The 20,089-nt window shown below is 48.0% G+C and overlaps 1 protein-coding gene and 1 long non-coding RNA gene across 3 annotated transcripts in view; both read right to left on the bottom strand.

The window, feature by feature from the left end:
- Window positions 1-20,089, bottom strand: part of LOC142047954 (uncharacterized) — a 101,987-nt gene that overhangs the window by 40,286 nt on the left and 41,612 nt on the right. The gene's annotated exons all lie outside the window — the stretch shown is intronic.
- LOC116823881 (uncharacterized) lies at window positions 4,476-5,683 on the bottom strand. 2 transcript variants are annotated; one of them, XR_004373524.2, is made up of 3 exons: window positions 5,264-5,683; window positions 4,678-5,033; window positions 4,476-4,511 (listed from the first exon to the last, which is right to left on the bottom strand). It is a non-coding gene; the product is annotated as an uncharacterized LOC116823881 (long non-coding RNA). The 2 variants fall into 2 exon arrangements; XR_012657276.1 differs by having other exon boundaries at window positions 4,918-5,033.

Here is a 20,089-nt window from a genome sequence, read left to right as displayed (position 1 = left end):
CATGTAAATTTTTTTTTTTTTACTGAATTATACAGCTGGAGATGTGTTGTGCCTATCAACTAGTATGCCAGACCCCAGGTCCTACAGTCCTTGCATGAAGTCTCCTTTGCAGTGTTTGCATTTCGTATTTGTGCATCTTTCACATTACTTCAGTTAGGACTCAAATTGTGACTCCTGTGGAGTCATTCAGTAGGACTGCTCATGGCACTAAGGTCTCACCCAACAGTAAACATTTGTAGGGTTGGGCTTCTGGTCTCTAGCAACAGTTCCGTCAAGTAAATAAAAAGGTGACCAAGCCAGTAGAAGCTTTGCTGAACTTGTCTCATCTGGAAATTGCTCTTGGCAAGGTTATAGTATAATCCGTAGGTCGGCAACCTCTCAGAAGTGATGTGCCAAGTCTTCATTTATTCACTCTAATTTAAGGTTTCGCGTGCCAGTCATACATTTGAACATTTTTAGAAGGTCTCTTTCTATAAGTCTATAATATATAACAAAACTATTGTTGTATGTAAAGTAAATAAGGTTTTTAAAATGTTTAAGAAGCTTCATTTAAAATTAAATAAAATGCACAGCCTTCCGGACCAGTGGCCAGGATCCAGCATCACGAGTGCCACTGAAAATAAGCTCGCGTGCCGCCTTCGGCACCCGTGCCATAGGTTGCCTGCCCCTGCCTTAGGCAATGAGTTCTCCAGCCGTACTTCCCCTGTCCGCTGACAGAGGGCGGCAGAGTTCCTGCTCTACCCAGAACTTCATAAACAGAAACTGCTCAAACAGCTGGTGGAGCAGCTGTTGGCTGCTCTTTCCCCTCTTCACCAATGGATGGTGGCAATGAGCCACGTAACATCTGCGTGTCAGGCTGCCAGGCATACACATTGCCTGGGCTGGTAGCTGTGAGCTCTGCTACCAGCTCCACAGAGTTCCAAGTGCCATGGTGACTGACACTCATAAAACAGGTTTCAGAGTAGCAGCTGTGTTAGTCTGTATATGCAAAAAGAACAAGAGTACTTCTGGCACCTTAGAGACTAACACATTTATTTGAGCATAAGCTTTCGTGGGATGCACCCGAAGAAGTGGGCTGTAGCCCACGAAAGCTTATGCTCAAATAAATGTGTTTGTCTCTAAGGTGCCACAAGTACTCCTGTTCTTTTTACTCATAAAACAGACAAGGTGAGTGAGGCAGGTAATCTCATACTGAATCAACTTTTCTGGCTTTCAGGTGCCACACAGCTCCTCAGGTCACAAGACGCTCCAAAGCTTGTCTCTTCCACCATCAGAACTTGGTCCACTAAAAGATATTACCTCACGCATCTTGTCTGTGTCGTCTTCTGGGACCAACACAGCTACAACAACTCTCCTGAACTGGGCAAGTTAGATTCTGTTACAGTGGCTGGATTGGTGCAGACAGTCTGAAAGAAAATTGTACGGGACTTTTTGGGCTAGACCTGGTCAGAAACTGTTAAATATTTCCCACAAACTTTTAAAGGAACAAATGACTTTCTGAGAAATCTTTGGTTTTTATTAAAAAAAAAATTCCCTAAACTTTTCAGTTTTCAAAAAATTGAAATGTTTGGCTCTTGCAATTCATTTAAAATGCAACACTACACTGACATTGTTTCCAAAATAACTTTCATCAGGAAATTTTTGAACAAAGTTTGACCAGCTCCACTGGAGATCAGGGTTCTCTCCTGCCTCATTTGAGCACTGGACCACTTGCAGCTTGGTGTTCAGTTTGTTGTGAGGTCACTGGACTAGATCCACCAAGATATTTAGTCTCCTAATTCCCAGGGATTTCCACAGGAGTGCGGGGCCTAAATACCTCTTGAGGATACAGACTGTCCCACTCTGATTCTTCAGTCCTCCAAAGTGCTCTGCCAAAACCAAAGTAGGAAAAATCTGCTATTTCAAGAGTGAAATACAAGCAAGAAAAATCTTGTCCCAGGTCACAAACCCTATTCTGTTCCCTCTTCAAGTGAGCTCACAATGCCCCAGTGATGAAGGAAAGTGCAGTTAATCCTAGGTAACAGGCTGGGAAATGGACAGTGTTAAGGCTGATGAGAGAAAAGGACATTTTATCTCCAGTAACTTATCAGTATCTTAAGATGCAGGAGACTGGTTCCAGTGTCAGTCATGGGAGGCAGTGATCTGCCAGCAACAATTCTACCTGAGGTCAAAGGTGGCGGCTATTAAATGCCCAGTGATGTTATAGGCTGAAGTGTCACCATCTGGAACCTAGAAACTGCTCCCCTCCCCTGTGGTCGTGTTACATCCCAGCAGCAATCACAGGCCAGGGGCTGACTGACTTGGGCTCTAAGGTTGACCAGTCGGAGAGTGATGTGACTCCCCCCAGAAGCTATTGAAGGGAGGCTGACACGGGTGTGTACAGGACCTGGTGCAGTGTTTTTCAGGCCAGGACTGAGATGGGGCCGGAACCATCCCTCCACCTCTCCATGATCTCGGGCAGGTGACAAGAAAATAAAATTCCTTGACTGACCTTCTCTCCCACCCTCAGTTTGGGTTCTTTTTGCCAAATAGAAGCTGAAATTGAGATTGTTGCAAACTATTTTCTAAGACCACGGCCTTCCCAATTTTGATTTTCTCTGTGTTGGTCCCTCCTGCCCATGTTTGTGAGTGACACCAGTTCACGTGGTATCTTGACAAGCAGGATATCGCATTTCTCCCCAACTTCCTTCCCAAGGTACGAAGTTCACTATGTACTGTCTTACACCTCGGAGATGCTGTCCTCTCTGCAGGGAGAATCAGCTCTGGTGCTTTCAGGCAAGCTGAGGTTTATAGAGGTTTGAGACCCTACAGCAACGTTTTGAGGCATTGCCTTGTGGTTTAGATTCTAGCATGTGTTCTTGGAAGCTGATTGGGAGGGGCAGGAAGTGGATGCAAGATAGTAACATTGTTGTGCCCTCTCTTCTCTTCTCATCCCCTCCAGCTACGTGCTGCTAATTTATTGACCCTTGTCCCGTGTCCCCTGGTCATTGCTCCCAGTCCCCTGAGGCAGATGGAAGATCTTGAAATTCTCCCAAGAATGCCTCAGATGAGATCTACAGACCCGTTGCTTGGGCAAATTCGATAGGGGAATGAGGTCTTGGCAGGCCAGCCAGCACCGCCCAGACGATGCCAGACTTGAGGGGGAGTTAGAAGAGGAGATGGCACAGTGGAGCAGACTGCAGAGGACAGCTGAAGCAAGAGCTTCCTGGACCCAATGGCCCCTCTTGGAGCATGGGGCAGCACAGAGGCTGAACCCAACCTGGCGAGACTATTCACTGCTAGCTGTGAGCCCAGTCAGGAAGCTCAGGAGAGCAAGTGACCCCACCATGCCAATGGAAGAATTTGTTCTGGGGTCATGAACCACCCCTTTCAGACCGCTCTTTGAGGGGCTCTTACCGACAGAGCCAGTGGGGCAGAGCCCTTGATGTGGCTGACCAAAGGCCTTGTCCTGGCCCCTCAGGGTCATCCTGGGATAGAAACATGGTACTGCCGCTGTGCTTCCTGCTTTCCCCTTGACCACTGCACCTGGCAGTCCTCTCCCATCCCTTGGGTGGTCTGGGCACACGGCTTTTCCCTCTCTGGAAACAGTGGGGCTATCTCTCCTTGTGCTGGTTGTGGTGCCTGCTGGACAGTGAGAGAGTGACATGGGGGCCATTGCTGGCCAGCGCTGGTGGGCTGGGCGAAGCAGTGCACTCTGGGAGGGATCTCTGCCATGCTGTGGGGTTGGGGAAGCATAGGCATGGCCAAGGGGCACAGGGATGGTTATAGAAATTCAAAAAACAAAGGAGACAACTTTTCTCTTCTTGATGGATTTAGTGTCTTATCTGTTCACTAAATGCTATAAGGGCTGGTCCCTGCTCGCATGCCCCCAGAGGAAGGCAAAAAACCTCCAGCGGCTCTAGCCAATCTGCCCTGGAGGAAAATTCCTTCCTGACCCCAAACATGTGCGATTCGGTTTCACCCTGTGCATGTGCGGAGCCCAGGATCACCAGTGGGGAAAGGACCCACTGAGTCACTAATGGTACATACCCTGTCCCACGCCCCGGCCGCTCAGGATTAGTGTCTGCTGTTCCCAGCACGTAACCCGTCTCCACGGCTTTCTTCTTTGCTTCCATCCCAGCAAGCAACTTTTAACATTATGTGACAAGCAGGTATCGCCACCTCCTAATAAAGATGAAAATCCCCTGACATCTGCCCATCCCCCTCACATCCTCTTAATAAGCTCCTGAGGTGTTAATCAGCTGTAACAAACCGCTTTGCACAATATAAGTCTATGATGAGCCCTAAAAAAATTGCTATGCTCTATTTGTAGACTTACCAATGCTGCTTACCTCTCCCCCTCTATAATTAGCCACAGGTCCTTTGGTGCTTTATGATAATGAAGTGGTCTGTTTTTCCTGGTTTCATCATTATTAAGTTATCCAATTCATCCTTTCAGGTTGTTGCGATCTGTTCAGCTCCATTCCTAATTTCCTTCCTTACTCAAATCCTGAGCATCTGTAACTCTTCTCCTGAAAAGACAAATCAGCTTCACAAACTACTTCCTGGAAAGCAGAGCTGTGGCTGTAGAGATCAGCATGTGACTTGTTTGCTCATGATCAGTTCTACAGACCCATAAATGTAAACGATGCTTCATGATCTGTTCCATTTGGTAATAAGAGAATCCTAAATGTTCACCTCCTTGTCAGTGATGATCTGCTATATTGTGGGTTTGAAACTTGAAGGTGATAAGTGTTTGTCTTCCCATTCTAGTCAAGGAAGGCAACTTTTTGCAGGTCTGGCAACATGCGTTTTTTGTTCTTCAGTAATATGACTGCTTATAGTCATCAATTCCTAGGAGATCAGATCAGCTGCCTTTCTTTCACCTGGAGGGAAACCAGATCCATCAATTTCTCCATTATGAGGGGAGTTCCTTACCTCTTGGCAGCAGTGATGAGTTTTGCTTGTGTCCTTTCTGTAGGTATCTCAGATCTTCTAGAGACTTCCTGAAGTTTTCACACCCTCAACGTTCAACTCAGCTGCATTTCTCTCATCTGAAAGTATGAGGATCTATTCATTTCCACTTGAATGTTAAAGAAATGTGCTTTTTTTCCTTACCAACTGACATGCCTAGTTCAGCTAGTTGGATTTGTATTAATCTCTTTTGGGACAGGGCCCTCTGGTGTCCTTCCATCTGGAGATGCAATGCGACCTATTTATTTGGTCTGCAAGTGTTGCTTTAGCACCAGATTCCTTTGACAATCAGGGAAACTTAAATGCTTACCTCCATGTCTGTGATGTTCTGCTGACTTGATTCAGATTGGCAACTAGCTGAACTATTTGAAATGGCTTTTTTTGGTTGTGTTTTTTTCCCTTGAAATAACAGCATTTTGTCATTGGAGTCCTCAATGGATTGAGCAGCTGGCAAGTCCATGTTGCTTTGTCTTGTGTCTGCTTTTGACACTCTCCCCATGACAAGTAAGGCCATCCACAAGTTTTGTTGTTTGTTTGTTTGTTTGTTTGTTTTCTCTCTGAAAGCAAAATCCACACCACTTAATGTACACATGGATGTTTGGAGACTGGTATTTCTTATCTCCTTGCCCAGGACAGCCACGCCACTGAGCCTCACTTCTCCCTGGTAGGAATGACCACCTGGTCTGTCCATATCTCAGAAGAGCAAAACCTGCAATCAATGTTTGACAGAATTATTTATTATTACTCATTACCAGCTATGCTTAGCGGTTAAAATCTGAAGTATATAAATGGCTGCTTGCCTTTTTCTGAACTAGAAGTAAAATGCTTTTCCCTCTAGCCAGGTATCATTATCTGTCTGACTTTTTTTTTCTTAAATTTAGCAGCCTCTTATCATCCTCCCTTGAATGGTAAGACCTTCATGTCACCTGCAAATAGAAACAGACCCTTTAATTCCTGCCCCTGTGCTGTGAGGAGGTGCGTTCCTTACCTCTTGATAGAAATGATCAGTTCCACTCATTTCTTGACATCTGAAAAATAAGCAACAATGATCAATTAGGCACAAATAGAATCAGCTGGACAACTCCTCTCTGCAAATGCAAGAGCAGGCTCAATGCTCCTCTTCACACTGTGGTTAGTTGCACTTGTTCTTTGAAATAACTTCCCTGTTACATCCTTGCAGGAACAAGCAATGGCCTTCTCTGGGAAGGAAAAAGGAGCAGAGATCATCATCATCATTGGTTAGAATTATCAACTACTTTCCTTTCATCTGAACAGGTAGCTCCCATGTTTAGTGCTTTATTCAGTACAGCAACTTCTCCTGCTCTTCAGAGAGATGAAAATTTCCTCAGTTACCTTTCTTCCACCTGAAAGTATGACCAGAACCATTGACTATTATGGGAATGGTGTATTGTATTTCTTACCTCTTTAAAAGGATGGATCAGCTACTTCCTTCCTGTAACCTACAGCCATGTGTCATCCTTGCATCTCAAAATATGACCTGCTGCAAAGATCAATGTTTGACTGACTGTATTTTTGTCAGGCAACAAATGGAAATGAATTCTCATTGGATTCATTTTGTAACAGAGAGTGTAAATACACACCTTCTGTGTGATGAATTGCTGGATTGGTTTCTCTCTTTCTCTCCATACAATCAGCTGTATTGTTAAAATCTAGTAGGTATAAGTGGTTTCCTTCTTCTTGATTGGAACAAGTAAATATTTCTGTAACCTCACAAGCTTTGGTTATGTATCTTGCTTTATTCTTCTGAAACTGCTTGTAGCCTTTGACAGCAAAGGATAGATTCACTTCCTTCACCTGAAAGTACACTCAGATTGGTTAGTTTCCACTCCATTGCTAGGAGAAGGTGCATTCCTTACCTCTTGATAGGAACAGGTTCTCTTACTACTTCTGACAGACAAGCTGCAGTGATCAAATCAACAGAAATAAGAGGTTACGTTGCAGTTGGACCTGAAAGGTAAGAACCAAGCTGATGCCAGCTCTCAGCTATGGCCAGTTGTACTCTTTCCATTTTGAATTGTACAAATACCTGCATTGTTAACCCCTAGTAGTTACAACTGGCTGCTTTGAGCATATCCTGACAAAGGTAATTGCGATTCTACCTGATGCTAAAGAAATCCGTCTGGGTCCTTACCCCCATCCACTTCTGTGCTTCTCCTTTCTCTTCTCTTGCAGCCTCTTTGCCCACTCCTCTCTCTTTTTCCCTCTCTTCTCTCATTTCCCTTAGTTCCATGGTGTTTCTCACTAACTTCTTTGGTTCCCCCGCCACACACCCTCTCCTCCCTTATCCATACCTCATCCCTCCCTCCCTGCCTTATTTCCTTCCTCCTTACAAGAATACTTTCCTTCATCCTTCTGTGTCTCACGTTCCCTTCTTTAGCAATGGAAGCAGGTTGGTCCCAGAAGGCCCTGCTCTATCACCCTGATCCCTGTACTCAGACCCACAGGCAGCAGCCATGTGCTCTGGGCAATAGCCTGGTGTGAAATGCTGCAGGCCCTGGGCGCTGACCCAACAATCCCTGCATTATAACAGTCACAGATCGTCATCATCACCTTGTCATTTGGGCAAAGTGCCCTGCCCCATGTCCCCCCCAGGGGAGCTGTAGGGGTAAGGCTCTGGCTGACGCTAAACTCTCAGATGAGTCAAATTACACTCCAGATCTGGAGTCACCAGCTGGGGCTCTGTTTGTAACAGCGAGTTCCAGGATCATGAACGGCTCCTTTCCCTGTGATATGGATGGAGTGGGATTTACACAGCCCTCTCCTATGGAAGCTTACATCCTAGTTCCCTTCTCCTGCCTGTCCCCACCTCTGCGTTTGTCTAGGTCACCATCCCTACAGTGGAATGTTCCACTTCCATCACAATGGGCCAATTCTGAGCAGTGCTGAGCTCCTGCATCTCCCTGTGAAACCAGTGGGAGCTGCAGGTAGGGTGACCAGATGTCCTGATTTTATAGGGACAGTCCCAATTTCTGGGTCTTTTTCTTATATAGGCTTCTATTACCCCCTACCCCATCCCAATTTTTCTCACTTGCTGTCTGGTCACCCTAGCTGCAGGTGCCCAGCCTCTCTCAGGACTAACCCTGTTGGCTGTGTTTCATGGCACCGTGCTGTCCTCCATCTTGTGGTCTAGGCTGATCGCTGCAGACCCACCCAGGGACTGACAGCCAGCACCTCCTGTGCAGGGGTTTCAGTGTTAGCTGGAGATGGGCAGATACCAGAACCATCACTCCACCCCTCCATGATCGCTGGGGGCTCTGATAAAAGGACACCTTTTATTGGCTGTGTGGACCCATACAATGTCCTAGCTTTGGCCAGGTAACTGGCCCAGCAGACCTCAGTCAAACTGCCTGAGAGACAACAGATTCATTCGGTGGTAAAGGCGCTTGGCCAGGTTTGCTGACAAAGCACTTGTACCAGCACCCCATAGACTCTGCATGGACACTAGGACACGTACACCCATGAGAATGGACCAGCTCAGTCAGCAGTGGGATTTTCCACTCCCCCCTTGGCCAGATGCACCTTCTGTGACCCCTCTTTTATAACCTGATACAAACAAGTTGTGTATTGCCACTCTCACGTGCTTAGTTACCACCCTACAGCCTGGACGTGTTGGTTCGAACCCAAGGAGGGGTCAGTGTGTCCCTGTACCATCTTCAGGGAGTGTATTTATTCTATAACTCTGTAGCAGGGTATTCTTGTACTACCCTTCTGGACTGTGTTTAGTGATGAGCTAGTGCCTAGTATTTATTAGGAGTGTCTCTGTTTGAGCAACACCTGTCACATTCTTACCAAGTTCATGTGCTGCACAGTGACATTGTAAGCAGGGCCTGACTTGGTTCAGGCTTCATCTGGTACCAGGCTCTGTGTTTCAGGCTCTTTCTGCTACAATCCCCATATCCAAACCACCCCAGGTTTGGCTTTGGTTTTCCCAGCAGAGGAGTTTGCAAAACCAAGACCCGAACCATCTCCCTTCTGTTCTGCTCTAGTGTTGTTCTGTTCTGCTCCACCCTTGTTTGTGAGTGACACCCCACCCCACCCCCTGTAACTTGGGTTGCCTTGAATTCCCTGATCTGTTGTTCATCCTGACCTCCAGCGCAGGAGCAACTTCCATTGATTTCCACTTGGAGAGGCTCTTACCCTCTAATCAGCATCAAGCCCCAACCCTGCTGGCCTGAAGCTTTCAGGAGGTTGAGCTTATAGAGTTCGCCAGTGAGTAGAGTTAGCGCCGCAAACTAATTCCACTGCAACAATCTGCACTTCACTGGGTGGTTTGGGTTCAGTCTGTGATGGTGTAAGGACAATGTCTGTCTGTGAGAACGACAGACGTGTCAATAGGAAGCGGAGATGAAATTGTTGTTTAGCCACGTTGTAGAGGGGAGGTTAATGCGAGATAGAACTGAAGGGAAGAGAGAGGGAAAGAGGGATCTCTCAACCATCTCTGATTATCTCCCTCTGAAACATAATTCCATAAAACATAAGCAGGAAAGAAGATGGAAGTAAGCAGAACACCACTTCTACCAGTTCAGGATGTGCCCCAGGGTTCCTTATGACCAATTTATGGAAATATTGGACACCATGAGGTTGATGCATGGGGCATATTTATATCGTTACCAAAATCCTTCTTGCTGAAAAGCAATGAGTCATTGGAAGACCTGATGACTGTTGCATGAACAAACTCCAGAAAGGAAGAGGGAAGAATGGACAAAGGAAGGGGTGGATAAAAGGAGGAAAAAATAAAAATGACTCAATTTAAACTCTCAAGGAAAACAACAATAAAACACACTCAGAACTGTACCAGATTTCGGTTCTAGCACTTGTGACAGGTGTCAACCTGGAACGGTTGAACTGCAACCAGCAGCTCTTAGCTGCTTAGCTCTTCTCCCATTCTCAGAGGCGGCTGGAGCTCAGGGAGACTAGGAAGGTGCAGAGGCTGAGCTCTGACATGGTGCTCAGTGGACTCGCCCTCTAAGTCCCTTGTTACCTGGGGCTTACAACACTGGGCAGATAGCAAATTGCTGGCATTGCCCAGTGATGGTCCCTTGGGTTCCAGTTCCTGTCCCAGAGAGGTTCCTTGCTGTGATCCCACCTCTCACATGTAGGTTCCTGTGTCAGTTGTTTGCTTTCTTCAGAGATGTGAATCCCTCTTCCAAATACTGAGCAGCTGTGACCTAAACCTCTTTCACTCATCAGCTCCTTCTTTTCCTCCAGTTCCATTGTGTTTGTGCCATTCCGCGTCTCTGGGGTTTGGGTTTTCCAGGGTCCTGAATCTCCACTCCCCAGTGAGATCTGACCCTTCCGAATCCCTGATCTTGGCTGGGTGCTGATTGAACACGAGGTCTGTAATGTCTGAATCCTGATGGAGACAGCGAGGAGAGGAAAGGGGGAACAGGCTTCCTTGGGAGGGAGGGGATGTACCAGACCCTCTCCAAAGGTTGGGGGTGGGGGCAGGTGAGCACTCCATTCTAGAAGGAGAGGTTGAAATCTGAGCATCACAGGGAAGCACACTATTGCCAACCCTTGATCTTAAAAAAACATGAATCCACCTCCCCAAAATCATGATATTTGTCTTCATGTTTTTTACCCTTTAGGGGGTCACATTTTCAAGCTTTCCTCTGCAACCATGAGGGCTAGAAACCATTTTTTGTAAACAAAAGCAGAGATTTGCGTGTAATCCCATGACTCTAGGAGCTGGGCCTCTCACTTCATCCTGTTTGAGCTCCTTCCCATTCATGGGGTGGACCAACACTAGCTCCTGTGAGCTGCATCCTGTCACTGCTGGCTGCAGGATGAACTCAAACAATGGTTTCAGTCAGTTTCACTTGCAGCCTGTGGTGTACATACCTGCAAGGCTGTCATCTGTCCTTTGCACCTTAAAAGAAAAGCAGTGGCCCCCTTAACCTCTCTGGCGCTGCCTTCTCTGAGCGTTAGTTCAAAGTGCCTGTAGTTACTGATTCGCACGTGGTGATTCCCTCCGGGATGCTCTACCTTTTGTTCCTTGTTGGTTTCCTCAAACTAAAATGGATCATTCAGACTGAAACACTCTCTGGGTTTTGAAAACGTGACCTAGTCCATTGTGCAGGACCCAGAGCAGGAACTCGAGTGGCTCAGAGCCTGGGTATGTGCTAGAAACTTTGTTACGGAAACAATGTTTTGTCTCTATCTCCCTCACACTCTCCCCTCTCCCTCTCTGTGTTATGGGGCATTGCACGTACCTTCTGGAGTAGGGAGAGGGGATGTTAATGCATTTCCTCTGTCATCAGCCCTTTGAACTCTCCCCCCTCGGAGAGGAGCACAAATACTACTTCAAACTGGATTCTCCAGGGACTAATAGACAAAAGGTTTTTGGAGAAATAGCCTGGTTTTAAACTGGCTCAGGGCCTTCTTCCAGCCAGTGACCCAGATCCACAGAGGACCCTAGCTCCGAGGGAAGGGTTGGAAGGACGGGGGGCTTGTTCTGAGCTGAAGCTGTGATGAACAAGGAGATCCTTTGGGTGGGGCCAGAGCCCATGTTAGGGTTGGGTGATTGCTGGGAAGCTTATTACCATGTATGTCGGTTCTTTCATTGTTTTTAATGTTTTTCCCTGGAGTGTTTTTATTTAAGAAGAAATAGATTTGCGTAGTATGACACCCCCAGGGCACAAGCGGTGTCCCCATTGCTCACTAGCTGGGAGACCTTTGACAATGCTTTGCTAGTGAATAGTGAACCCCTCCAGGCTCTGTTCACTCTCAGCCACCAGCATCCAAAATGAGGCCAAGCTGAATCCATGAATGCTACACCCAGCTAGTCATGAATAGAGACAGGGCGGCATCCACATATCCCTCAGTCCCAGCCTTGCACCCCAGAACTGTGCATGTGTACGGCTCAGGACCTCCCATCCCTGAATGGTGTCAACTCATTAAACATCCGTCGTTCCATCAAGGCGTAATGAACATGCCCCAGCCTTTAACGTGCGTAGCGATCCCCTGAACACTCCAGTCAAAAGTGCCCTGGCTTAGAAAAACAATGAAATAAGTTTATTTTAAGTGAGAGAGGCATAAAAGTCCGCACTGGTTAGAAAAGAAAAGAAAAGATTGTGGTTGTATCCTAACTCCTACACTTTACCAAGCTGAATAAGATTTGAAGGCAAAAAGGTCTCTCTCTTCCCAAAACTTTCTGCAGGCCATACTGACTGCGAGGCTTTCCGGCCAAGACCCCTTCCTCCCCCATCCCCTCCCATGCACACTTCAATGATGGTTCCTTGTCTTACACACACTTCTGACACCAGGTGTTGAGATAGGGAGGACAGGATGTGGGGAAGCCATTGTCTCTTATTTTATACCCTCCTTTCTGTGAGGATTACCTGCACCCCAACAAGGGGAGGAGACAATCAGCCTGTGGTTTATGGGAGATTTGAAGCATCTTCCAGGTGAACTGTAAATCTTTTGTTCACACTGTCTTTCTACCTGAGGGATGATATGCAAATCTTTTGTTTACAGTCCCTGCTGCTGGCAAATGGTTGCTTCAATAGCTAATAGTTTTCTAACACCTGTGGTCAGTCCTTTGTTGACACTAGGGAGCTAGTCTGTGGGTGTTCCCCAGAATTACAGCATGTTTCAGGAACAAACATATAGCAAAATTTGTATTATGCCATATCCAATACCGATGCACACATTTTAACAGGACAATTATGCTCAGCACATTATGAGTTTTCAACTGATATCTCACAAGGCATACTTTGTACAAAATATATCAGAACCCTATCAAAGTGGTGAACATGGGGTATAGGGTCTCACACGCAGGCAGCGGTGCATAGTACCTTATAAGTGTAGCAATTACACCTATTAACGTCCTCTGAAAGGAGGCAAGCAGGTCTCCTTGGCCAACCTGTCTGTGGTGGAAAATATAGTGAAGGCAGGAAATTGCACAGTCTGGAAATACCGTGGTCAGAGAGGAGAGGGCTGCAGTCTCCGCCCAAGAGGTGGCAGCTGAGGAGCTGGCAGCCTGGGAACAGGTGCCCTTGCTGGCCACTGAAGTCCAGGTGCAGTTGCCAAAACTGTGACACTGCAGATGTTGTTGGTTGTTCTCAGGAGTAAAGTAACCCTAGGCTGAACGCCGCTCTCTCTGCACTCTTCCAGCAGTGCTGTGTCTTGCTAATTCTTCTCTTTGGGGATTTCTACAGGCTGATTCTGTCTTCTGCAGCTTGGTTTCCTGTTGCCTTTCACAGCATCCTGTGCCCACTTCCAGTTATTCTCGGCAGGGCTGCACACTGTGAAAAATTGAACCCAAATATTGGGGCAGAGCAAAAACTTTTGCTACTCAACTTCTACAGCTTCCTTTCTTCTCGGAGGGATCCTGCATGAACCCAACTTTCCCAAAGCTTAATGGAATCAGGCCATCCCTGCGCAGGGCCCTGATTCTCTTCCCCCACGTTACGAGTAACCCCCATGCAACTTGTGTCCCAGGGAGTGTGGGTAAAGATGGAGCACACTACTCACAGGTACAGTGAGGGGTGTGGGGATTTTAACACTAAAGAAGAGAAAGATGATGCACAGCCCTAGTTTAGGTTTTCGAAAGTCTCATCAGTTTAATGTCTGTTTCGTAAGCTCAGCGTTGGCTGGGCTCTTCATCCCGTTTTATCTGCCCACCCAAAGCTCACGGGGGCTGGGGCTGGATGGGCTGGTTCTGGGTTTGGCCTCTCTGTATTCAATGCTGACATGCTGCCTGCACTCTCCAGAAGGAGCTGGCCGCAGCAGTATGAAATCTGCAGTTATGATCACAGATCCCCTGAAGTGAGCCATCTGCTGCCGCGTCCAGGCGATAAGTTACAGGTGCCCAGACAAAGCTGGTCCCCCTCAGACAGACTAATTTTTGCATATTCACTGACTGACCCATAAAGGAAAGACAATGAGGAGCCCATCTGGCACCTTAGACCAGGGGTGGGTAACCTACGGCCCTTGGGCCCGTCCTGTGCAGCCCCTGAGCTCCCAGCTGGGGAGGCTGAGCTCCCGGCTGGAGAGGCTAACCCCCAGCCCCTCTCCTGCCTTCCCCCCTTCCCCGGAGCCTCAGCATGCTGCGTGGGCAGCACTCCTGTGGATCAGCAGAGCAGCGTGTCTGGCTCCGGCCGAGTGGGGGTCCAGGGCCAGGGGGTTGGATAAGGGGCAGAAAGGCCCAGGGGGCAGTCAGGGAACGGGGGACAGGAGATTGGATAAGCGTGGGAGTACTGGATGGCCTGTCAGAGGACGGGGGTGTGGATAAGGGGCAGAGGGGCCCAGGGGGCAGTCAGGGGACAGGAGATTGGATAAGTGTGGGAGTACTGGAGGGCCTGTCAGAGGACGGGGATGTGGATAAGAGTTGGGGCAGTCAGGGGACAGGAAGCAGAGGGTTTGCATAGGGGTTGGGGTCCTGGGGAGGTGGTTGGAGTGGGGGGTCCAGGGAGGGGGCAGTCAGGGGACAAGGAGCGGGGGGTTGGATGGGTTGGGGGCAGGGGCCAGGCTGTTTGGAGAGGCACAGCCTTCCCTACCAGGCCCTCCACACAGTTTTGCAACCCCGATGTGGCCCTCAGCCAAAAAGTTTGCCCACCCCTGCCTTACACTAACCAATTTATTTGGGCGTAAGCTTTTGTGGGCTAAAACCCACTTCATCAGATGCATGGTGTGGAACACACAGAGGCAGGTATAAATACACAGCACATGAAAAGATGAGAGTTCCCTTACCATGGGGGGTCAGTGCTAATGAGCAAATTCAATTAAGGTGGAAGTGGACTATTCTCAACAGTTGACAAGAAGAGAGGAAAATCACTTTTGTACTGCTAATGAATTCAATGTAATCAAAGTGGGACATTTCAAACAGTTGGCAAGAAGGTGTGAGTAACAGCAGGGGGAAATTAGTTTTTGTAGCGACTCATCCACTCCCAGTCTTTATTCAGGTCTCATTTGATGGTGTCCAGTTTGCCAATTAATTCCAGTTTTGTAGTTTCTTGTTGGAGTCGGTTTCTGAAGTTTTTTTGTTGAAGAGTTGCCACTTACATCTGTTATTGAGTGTCCAGAGAGAGAGTGAAGTGTTCTCTCACTGATTTTTTGAATGCTATAATGCTTGATGTCAGATTTGTGTCCATTTATTCTTTTGTGTAGAGACTGTCCGGTTTGGCCAATGTACATGGCAGAGGGGCATTGCTGGCACTGCTCGCATATATCACGTTAGTAGATGTGCAGGTGAATGAGCCCCTGATGCTATGGCTGGTGTGGTTAGGTCCTATGATTGTATCCCTTGAATAGATATGTGGACAGAGTTGGCACCAGGGTTTATTGCGGGGTTTAGTTTCTGGGTTAGTGTTTTTGCTGTGTGGTGTGTAGTCGCTGGTGAGTATTTGCTTCAGGTTGAGGGGCTGTCTGTAAGTAGAGAACTGGCCTGTCTCCCAAGGTCTGTGAGAGGGAGGAACTGTCCTTCAGGATAGGATAAAGGAAAGAGTTTGCTCTGTTTAACAAGCACAGCGCCACATCCCCATGGGTAGATGAGCAGTGCCCCTGGAATGCAAGGAGTCAAACTTGGGAAAGGAGAAAAATATCTGGTTATATTCTCAAGTGATAAGCAGCCTCAGGCTAACCCGGGACCCTTGTTACCCCATGGCCTGATGCATCTAAACGCTGTGACAGGGTCCCTGGATGCTGCAGTGCTCAGGTGTAGCAGGTTGCAAATCCCTCAGCTGCTTCAGTTATGTTTTCCTGAATTCAGGATGAACGGGGGAATGGCGTGATGCTTTCTAGTGGAAATGTAGAGGCTAGAGCACAGTTCTGCAGCAAGATGAGGGTAGGGGCTGGAGTCTGTGACTATAGAAGCAGGGAATCCACAAGGACCTGGTCATAGCCGTGGTAACTTTGGAGATTTTTTTTTCTCTGGGTGCAGGAGGGGTTGAAATTAATGGGAGCAGGATCTGGCCCAATATTTGTACAGAGTACAAGTTAATACAATCCTTGTGCCATGGGACCTGGCATCTGTGAAGCCACTTGCCACTGTTCAAACACTGAACCAGCAGATATCTTTCTGGTTAGGATGCAGAAACAATGGGATGGTGAATAATACCAAAATGTGTATATAATGCTTTTATATACATCAATGGAGCAGTCTCAACTGGAATATCATTTTCAGTTTGGATCACCTGTTCTCAAAAAGAATATTGTGGAGTTCAGAGAATAGCAATGAGGGAGATCAAGGTCATTAAACTCTACTAAGAGGAGAAATGGAGAAGGCTGGGATTATTTACCTTGGAAAGGTGATTGAACAGGAGAGGACGTGTAAAATACTAACCCGTCTAGAGAAAGTAGATTGGAAAGTTCTGTTCTCCCTGTCATACAACGAGAACAAGAGGAGATTCAACTAAATTAGAAGGTGGGAAATTCAAACTGATAAAAGGAAACACTCTAACCTAATGTGTGATTAAACTGTGGAACTCACTGCCACAAGAAATTAGTGCAGGCAAGAGCATAAAAATTTAAAGGACTGTGTATTTACAGGGACATCACGAATAGCCCGAGTTATCAGAATCGTATTAAAACCCTTTGGAAGTGCATAGCCTTAGCCTCAGGTATAAGATAATCTAACTAATAGAGCAGCATGTGTAAAACAAGTAACAAACCCAGTTATAAAAACATGGTCCTTTTATAGAGATTTCAATCCTGCAAATGCTTAAGCATGTGGTTAACTGTGCACTGGTTGACTTCAGCAAGGGGGCCGTCCGAACCCACAGACAGAAATTCCCAGCAGATGTTTCCATTTCCTCTTTGACTGACAAGCAGCTGAACCAATTATAGAGAAGAGTTTTTGGCTCTTCTTCTGAGCATTCACTTTAAGGGTTCCAGGAGCCTCTAAAGCAGGGGTAGGAAAACTTTTTGGCCCGAGGGCCACATCTGGGTGGGGAAATTGTATGCAGGGCCATGAATGTAGGGCTGGGGTATGGGGTTGGGGTGCAGGAAAGAGTGTAGGGTGCAGCAGGGGGCTCAGGGCAGAGGGCTGGGGTGCAGGAGGAGGTTCAAGATGCAGGCTGTGGCCTGGCCGTTTACCTCAAGTGCGCTGCTGCCACACTGGAGCCACAGCAGGGTTAAGGCATGCTCCTTGCCTGCCTTGGCCCCGTGCCGCTCCTGGAAGTGACCAACATGTCCAGCACTGGCTCCTGGGAGTGGGGCGGGGCAGGCAGCTCTGCCACACACTGCTCTCACCTGTGGGTACCCCTCAAAGGTCCCATTGGCTGTGGCTCCCCCATTCCCAGCCAATGGAAGCTGGGAGGGTGGTGCCTGCAGGTGAGAGCAGCACATGGAGCCCTCTGCCCCCCTCTCCCAGAGGCCACAGGGACATGGTGTCAGCTGCTTCCGGGAGCGGTGTGGGGCCAGGGCAGGCAGGAAGCCTGCCTTAGCCCCACTGTGCCATGAGGCTGGCAATCCTGCAGGCTGGATTGAAAGCCCTGATGGGCCGGATCTGGCCCGCAGGCCATAGTTTGCCCACCCATGCTCTAAAGTGATTGCTAGGTAGCTCAATGGGGAATCTTTAGGTGACAGAAATGTTCATCTCATATTTTCCTATGGCTCGGATGCCACTGAGACTGCCTAAGCCATCAGCGATCACCGGATTCTGCTGCCTCAAAGAGGAGTGTCAGAGAGGAGTCTCTTTATGTTGAACACCTGTGAACACCTGTGAACTCCCTTTCCAATTATCCAGCATCCCCTTCCCTCTCTTCTATTCAGTTCAAGGTTTATTTGCAGGTGCAGAATCTGGCAGGCAGGATGCTCAACACAGTGTTGGGGGAATGCCTGGGGACCAGGTGTCTGAGATCTCCATCTCCAGGTGTACGCTATAACAGCTGATCCTCATATTGTGCAATTGACAGCAGCTGTGGGGAAAAATCAGACTCGGTAAGTTAGAACCTAAAGAACACGCCTGCAGTACGTGCATCGCACTTGTCCAAGTGGTTGCACTAGCTCCGTGCATGCCAGCCAGCCAGCAATAAACAGGGCAAGTTGGACAGACGCAGCGAGGAAATGATCATCGGTGCTGTGAAAGGGAGACCTGAGAGGTAAAGGCCTTCAGGAACCTAAACTCTGTGCTTCTAATTCAGAGATGCCTGGACTTAATGTTCGACACAAACTAGAACAGACAGGCCAAGAAAACAGTCCCAGCCAGGTCTGAAGCAGCTTTTCGATTTCAATGCACTGGGACTGGGAAGTTGCCCAGAAAGAAAAGGCAGAAGGACCTTCTGTGTAACCCGAGCTCTGTGGCTGACACTGCACAGTGACTGCATTGCAGACATTTCACTCACCCCTCTTTTCTGAAATCACACACTCTGTAATAATAATCACAGCCAAGATTATAACAAGGGCCCCGAGAACCATCCGGATGATGAAAACAACGTGGGAGGCATTTCTCCTTTTATCTGAAATCAAGAAAAACCTGTCAGTGTGGGATGCAGGGACAGAGAGAGGGACAGATTTGCCTCTAAAGGAGGGATAGAGACTGATGGATAAATAAAGGGAAGGCAGAGACAATTTAAAGATGAAAAACTGTTTCCTCCCCCCTTAATATTCCACCCCCTTCTGTGTCACAAGCACTTTCCTTGGCCTCTCTTTTTCCCAGCAGGTTCCTCTTCCTCTGCCAGCTGCTGGGACCTGTGGGGTTGCCGGGCTGGGTTCAGCCCTCTGCCTAGGGGAACCTTCCCATGAGGCCAGCCAGCCCGCTGACTCTGCCGCAGGAGTAGGAAATCCCTAGCAGAGCAAGACACTAGAGACCTGGCCAGAGCCCTTACCAAGAGCAACGCTCCCCTAACTGACCCCATTTATCCACCCTAGACTCACAAACCCTCTCCCAATTCCCCTCATCCCAAGGGGAAATGGCTTCATTAACGCTGAATCTGCCAATCCACAGGATAAATGGGACTCCATACGTAGCCTAGGGGGATGGATCTGTAACTGGGCAGGGACTGGCTCAGTAAGAGAGGAAGGAAACCAGAACCCCTACAAGGTTTATATCTCTTAACATAACAATAGAATAACAGGAGGATTCTGAATGTACAAAGTGTCTAAAGCTCCTTGCCAGTGGTCACCATTACAAAATCAGCATTTATCCCAGTCAGCACGCAGCAGTGTTGAGATGCCACATTGCTTCCTGATGCTTTGAACTGGCACCAGATTGCAGCACTGACTAGAACCTTCACCTCCTCCACAAAACAGTAATTCTGTTGACAACTGCTGCTGTTCCCTGGGCTGCTTCCCATGTAGTCCCTTCCTCTTCATGCTTATCTCAGGGCTGAAGTTACTTACTCCTCTGGTCCCTGCCAGGAACTGACCTGCTCAGGCCCAGCAGTTCCTTTTAACTGAGCCTGCTGTGCTCTGATAGGCTGCTTCCCTGCAGCCTTTCTAGTCAGCTTGGAGGACCCACCTTCACCACTCCTTTTATGGGGCCTGGTACACACACTCACCCACCTTGTCTCTCTAATACCCAGGGACCCCTCGGAGCTACATCAACACTCCATAATTTACACACAGCCTATCTCTGAGGTAACACTGCGTTTCCCTGTCCTAGACTAGGAAATAGCTGTCGGGTTTCAGTTACCATGTGGGAAGTGTGAGTCAGTGGAGACCACAATGTATTATCCTGACAATGCAGATCAGAGAAGATAATGCTGCTGTTTACCATGGATCGTCACTCTCGTTCCATTCCCACGGCCATTTTTACCCAAGTCACATCTGTAGAACCCAGAATCACTCATGCTGGCTTTAGTCAAGGTGAGAGAAGCCAGGCCCGCTGAGAAATCTAGAGTTGTTGCGACTGAGCCTGCTCTGTTTTTCAGCTCCTTCTCGTGTCCATCAGTCCCGTTTTTATACCATTTAACAGAGTACTTGGCACTGGGTTTCTCCAGGGCCCTGAATCTACATGCTATGGTCAGCAGTTTCCCTTCCTCTTCATTGACAAAGGCAGGGCTCTGAGTCACCAGCAGGTTAACAGCTGCCAGGGTTGGCTCTAAGTTTTTCGCTGCCCCAAGCAAAAAAATTAATTGGCTGCCCCAGCCCTAGGCTCTTCCCCCCTGACCTGCACCCCCCTGCCGCCCCAGCCTTGGGGTCTCCCCCCCGATCCACACCCCCCTGCCATCCC

The sequence above is a fragment of the Chelonoidis abingdonii genome, chromosome 19 (assembly GCF_003597395.2).
Source record: "Chelonoidis abingdonii isolate Lonesome George chromosome 19, CheloAbing_2.0, whole genome shotgun sequence".
Lineage (NCBI taxonomy): Eukaryota > Metazoa > Chordata > Testudines > Testudinidae > Chelonoidis > Chelonoidis abingdonii.
Note: the sequence above shows the minus strand (reverse complement) of the source record. Positions and strands in the feature narration are given on the sequence as shown.